The sequence below is a fragment of the Pteropus alecto genome, unplaced genomic scaffold (assembly GCF_000325575.1).
Source record: "Pteropus alecto unplaced genomic scaffold, ASM32557v1 scaffold139, whole genome shotgun sequence".
Classification (NCBI taxonomy): Eukaryota; Metazoa; Chordata; class Mammalia; order Chiroptera; family Pteropodidae; genus Pteropus; species Pteropus alecto.
In genome coordinates this window covers 4251139-4257196 of record NW_006443567.1, presented here as the reverse complement: position 1 = coordinate 4257196, position 6058 = coordinate 4251139, and positions in this window count along the sequence as shown.

Genomic DNA, 6058 nt, shown 5'->3' with positions numbered 1-6058 from the left:
TATTCAGGTCTGCCCGTTTTTAAAACTGGATTGTTTATTTTTTGATGTTGAGTCTCATGAATTTATTATAAATTTTAGATATTAACCTCTTATCAGATGTATCATAGGTGAATATCTTCTCCCATTCTGTAGGCCACCTTCTTGTTAAGTTTTTGGTTTCCTTTACTATACAAAAACTTTTATTGATGTAGTCCTATTTGTTTATTTTTTTCTTTTGCTTCCTTTTGTTGAGGAAATATATTGGAAAAGAAATTACTAATAGCAATATCAGAGTTTACTGCCTTTGTTTTCTTCCAGGAGGTTTCAGATCTTACATTTAAGCCTTTAATAAATTTTGAGTTTATTCTTGTATATGATGTAAGAAGGTGGTCCAGTTTCTTTCTTTTTTTTTCTTTTTGCATATATCTGTCCAGTTTTCCCAACACCATTTATTGAAGAGACTATCTTTACCCCATTGTATATTCTTGCCTCCTTCGTCATATATGAAATGAGAGTATAGGCATGGATTTACTTCTGGGCTCTCTATTCTCTTCCATTGATCAGTGTATCTGTTTTTATGCCAGTACCATGCTGTTTTGATTACTGTAGCCTTGTAAAATAGTTTGATATCAGGTAGTGTGATACCTCCAACTTTGTCATTCTTTCTCAAGATTGCCAAGACTATTTGGGGCCTTTTATAGTTCCATATAAATTTTAGTATTATTTGTTCTAGCTCTCTGAAAAATTCCATTAGTATTTTGATAGGGATTGCATTGAATCTGTAGATTGCTTAGGGTAGTATGGACATTTTAATGATGTTGATTCTTTCTGCCCATGAGCAGGGGATATGCTTCCATTTATTTGTATCTTCTTCAATTTCTGTTTTCAGTGACTTATAATTTTCTGAGAACAGGTCTTTTACCTCCTTGGTTAATTTGATTCCCAGGTATTTTATAGTTTATGATGCACTTGTAAATAGGATTGTTTTCTTTCTTTTAAAACAAATATTATTTGTTTCAAGTATACAGTAGTTTTCTTAATTTCATTTTCTGAAAATTCATCATTGGTATATAAAATGCAACCGACTTCTGAATATTAATTTGTATCCTGCTACTATACTGAAGTCATTGACCAGTTCTAACAGTTTTTTTTTTTTTGGTGGAATCTTTAGGGTTCTCTAAATAGTGTATCCTGTCATCTGAAAATAATGACAGTTTTACTTTTTCCTTTTCAATTTGGGTGCCTTTTATTTTTATTTCTTCTCTGATTGCTTTAGCTAGGATTTCCAATACTATGTTGCATAGAAGTGATGAAAATGGGCATCCTTGTCTTTTCCCTGATCTTAAGGAAAATGCTTTTTAGCCTTTCCCCATTGAGTATAATGTTATCTGTTGGTTTGTCATATATGGCCTTTATTATGTTGAGGCATGTCCCCTGTAGTCCCACTTTATTGAGAGTTTTTATCATAAATAGATGCTGGATTTTGTTGAATCCTTTTTCTGCATTCATTGATATGATCACATGATTTTTATCTTCAGTTTGTTAATGTGGTGTGTATCACATTAATTGATTTGTGGATATTGTACCAACCTCGCATTCCAGGGATACATCCCACTTGATCATGGTGTATGGTATTTTTAATGTATTGCTGCATTTGGTTTGCTAATATTTTGTTGAGGATTTTTGCATCAATGTTCATAAGAGATATCGGCCTATATGTTTCTTCTTTTACAATATCTTTGGCTTTGGAATTGGGGTATTGGTGGCCTCATTAAAAGAATTAGGGAGCCTTCCCTTCTCTTGAAATTTTTGAAATAGTTTGAGAAGAACAGGTGTTAATTCTTCTTTGAATATTTGTTAAAATTCACCTACAAAACCATTTGGTTGAAGAATTTTGTTTTTTGGGGAGTTTTTTGATTAGTGATTCTATTTCGTTGATAGTAATCAGTTGGTTCGGGTTTTCTGTTTCTTCTTGACTCAGTCTTGGGAGATTGTTTCTAGGAATGTATCCATTTCTTCCAGAGTGTCAAATTTGTTGGCGTATAATTGCTCTTATATTTTTAGTATTTCTGTGGAGTTCGTAGTTACTTATCTTTCATTTTGGATTTTAATTATTGGGGTCTTATCTATTTTCTTAATGAATCTGGTTTAAGGTTTATCAATTTTGTTTATCCTTTCAAGGAACCAGTCCTTGGTTTCTTTGATCTTTTGTATTGTTTTTCTAGACTTCATTTCATTTATTTCTGCTCTGATCTTTATTATTTCCTTTCTTCTTCTCATTTCAGAATTCGTTTGCTTTTTTCCTAGTTCTTTTAAGTATAAGGTTAGATTGTTTATTTAAGATTTTTCTTGTTTCTTGGGGTAGGCCTGTATCATTATGCATTTCCCTCTTCGGATTGCTTTTGCTGTGTTCTATAGATTTTGAGTTGTTTTCTGTTCATTTTTATTTGTCTCTAGGTATTTATTGATTTATTTCTTGAGTTCATTGTTAACCCATTCATTGTTTAGTAGCATGTTATTTACCTCCATATGTTTGTGTGTTTTTAGTTTTTTTTCTTGTAGTTGATTTCTAGTTTCATACTACTGTGGTTAGAGAGACACTTGATATGATTTCAATCTTCTCAAATTTTTCGATATTTATTTTGTGGCCTAACATGTGGTCTATCCTGGAAAATGTTCCATGTGCACTTGAAAAGAATGTACATTGTGCTGCTTTTGGATGAAATATTCTGAAAATGTTAATTAAATCCATCGGGTCTAGTGTGTCATTTAAGGCTGCTGTTTCCTTGTTGATTTTCTGTCTGGACGATCTGTTAGTGTTAATGTAGTGGCCAGGTGGAAAACCAGAAAACTGTTGGGTGTCATTGGGGTGTTAAAGTCTCCTACTATGAGAGTATTGCTGTCTCTCCCCCTTTTTATGTCAGTCAATAATTGCTTTATGTATGTAGGTGCTCCTATATTGGGTGTGTATATGTTTACTAGGTTTATGTCCTCTTGATTTATTGATCCCTTTATCTCTCATAGTAGGAGACTTTAACACCCCAATGACACCAACAGTTTTCTGGTTTTCCACCTGGCCACTACATTAACACTAACTGCATTCCCTACGCTGTCCACCCCATCCCCTTGACCATCTGTCAGCTACTAATTTGTACTTCTTTAACACTTCACTCCATTCTCCTACCCCATCAATCCCCTTCCCCTCTGGTCATTACCAGATTGTCCTCCATATTTGTAAGTCTGATATGTCTTTTTTATTATAGTTATCCTAGTTGGTGTAAAATGATATCTCCTTATAGTTTTAATTTGCATTTTACCTTGCATTTAATTTGCAACATTAATAATGTTGAGCATCTTTTCATGTGTTTATTAGCTATCTATACATACTTTTTCTTTTTTCTTTTTTTAAATTAATTTATCTTAATTAGTTTAAAGTATACAGTACATTGTTTAGACATTTATATATTTTATAAAACATTCCTCCTAGTTGCTTCCTCCCTCCCCTGGCCCTCCACCTAGCCAATATAGCAATGCTGACTGCATTCCCCATATCGTGTTCCCCATCCCCACAAACAACTATCGACTACTAATTTGTACTTCTTTAACCCTTCACCCCATTCTCCCAACCTCCCAACCCCCCTCCCCTCTGTCTATCACCAAATTGTCCACTATATTTGTAAGTCTGATCTTGATTAGTTTGTTCTTTTTGTTCCTTAGATTCCACATATAAGTGAAACCATACGGTATTCGTCTTTCTCTGTCTGACTTATTTCACTAAGCATAATAACCTCTAGGTCCATCCATGTGGTAGGATTTTATTTTTTATAATGGCTGAGTAATATTCCAGTGTATATATGAACCATGACTTCTTTATCCAATTGTCTATCGATGGGCATTTAGATTGTTTTCATATCTCAGCTATTGTGAATTGTGCAGGCAGGAACATAGGGGTGCATAGATCTTTACAAATTATTGTTTTGGTTTTCTTTGGATAAATACCTGGAAGTGCAATTGCTGGGTCAAAAGATGTATCTATTTTTAATTTTTTTTAGAAACCTCCAGTGGCTGTACCAATTTACAATCCTACCAACAGAAGCACAAGAATTTTGTTTGCTCCACATCCTTACCAACACTTGTTGTACTTTGATTAGTATATGTTAAATAATGTTACGTCCTCTTGTTGTATTGACTCCTTTATCATTATGTAATGCTCTTGTCTCTTATTATAGCCTTTGTTTCAAAGTCTATTTTGTCTGACATAAGAATTGCAACCTTAGCTTTTTTTTTTATATTGCCATTTGTGTGAAATATCTCTTTCCTTTCCTTACTTCTAGTCTGTGTGTGTTATTTAATCTGAAGTGGTTCTCTTGTAGACAACATATATATGGATTTTGTTTTCTTATCCATGCAGCTACCCTATGTCTTTTGATTGGGGCATTTAATCCATTTATGTTTAAAGTGATTATTGATAAGTACATTGTTACTGCCATTTTTATTATTCATATTTATGAATTTCCCCCTTTTTATTTTTACAGAAGACCCCTTAACATGTTTTTAATACTGGCTTGTAGGTGATGAATTTCTTAAGCTTTTTTTCTGTCTGAGAAGCTCTTTATCTCATCTTCCATTTTAATTGATAGCCTTGCTGGATAGAGTATTTTGGGTTATGTTCTTGTTTTTCATTACTTTGAATATTTCTTGCCAGTTCTTTCTGGCCCGCAAAGTTTCTGTTGAAAAATCAGCTGACATTCTTATTGGGGTATCCTTGTGAGTAACTAGCTGCTTTTCTCTCACTGCTTGTAAGATTCTCTCTGTGTTTTTAACCTTTGGCATTTTAAATATGATGTTTCTTGGTGTGGGTCTGTTTGACTTTCTATTGTTTGGGACTCTTTGTGCTTCCTGGGCTGGTATGTCTAATTCTTTTGCCAGGTTAGGGGTGTTTTCTGTCAATATTTCTTCAAATGGATTCTCAATCTCTTACTCGCTTTTCCTTCTGGTATTCCTACGATGCAGATATTGGTACACTTGTTGTCACAGATGTCTCTTAAACTGTCCTCATTTTTTTATTCTTTTTACTTTTTGCGTTTTTATTGGGTATTTTCTGCTACCTTGTCTTCTAACTCACTAATTTGATCTTCTGCTTCATCTGATTTGCTGGTGATTCTTTATAGTGTACTCTTCATTTCAGTTATTGTATTCTTCATTTCTGATTGATTCCTTTTTTATTATTTCTATGTCTTTTTTTATGCTTACTATCTCCCTAAGTTCACTGATAATTTTTCATCTTTATTGAAATATAATAGACAATTAGTTGCTATATTTATATTATACAATTAAATGAAGTTTGATCAATTATAGTTGACATACAATAATATACCAGCTTCAGTTGTATAGCATAGTGATCAGAGATTCACATACCTCACAAAGAAAACACCCTACTAAATCTAGTACCCCGCTGCCCCCTTACATATTTATTACAACATTATTAACCATCTTTCCCATGCTATACTCTACATCTCCATGTCTATTCTGCAACTATCCATTTGAAACACTTAATCCTTTTGCCATTTTTTGTCCCCCAATCCCCTTCAATTTAGTAGCCCTCAAAAAATTCTGTGTATCTATGAGTTTATTTTAGCTTTTGTTGTTGTTGTTGTTAATTTTGTTCTTTAGTTCCACATGTATGTGAAATCATGAGATATTTGTCTTTCTCTATCTGACCGATTTCAATCAGCACAAAACCTTCTAGGTTCATCAAGGTCATATCTTTTTCCATCTCCATCCTTTTAGTCTGTGTATGTCTTTTAATATGAAGTGAGTCTCTTGTAGGCAGCATATGTAGGGGTCTTGTTTTTTTTATCCATTCAACCACTCCATCTTTTGGTCAGAGCACTTAATTCTTTTCCATTTGAGGTACTTGTTGATAGGAATGTAGTTACTACCATTCTTTATTCTTGTTTTTAATAAATGTGTTTTCTTCTTTAAAAAGTCCCTCCAACATTTCCTGTAATACTGGCTTGGTGTTGATAAATTCCTTTAGCTTATTTTTTTGTCTGGGAAGCTCTTTATCTGCCTTTTG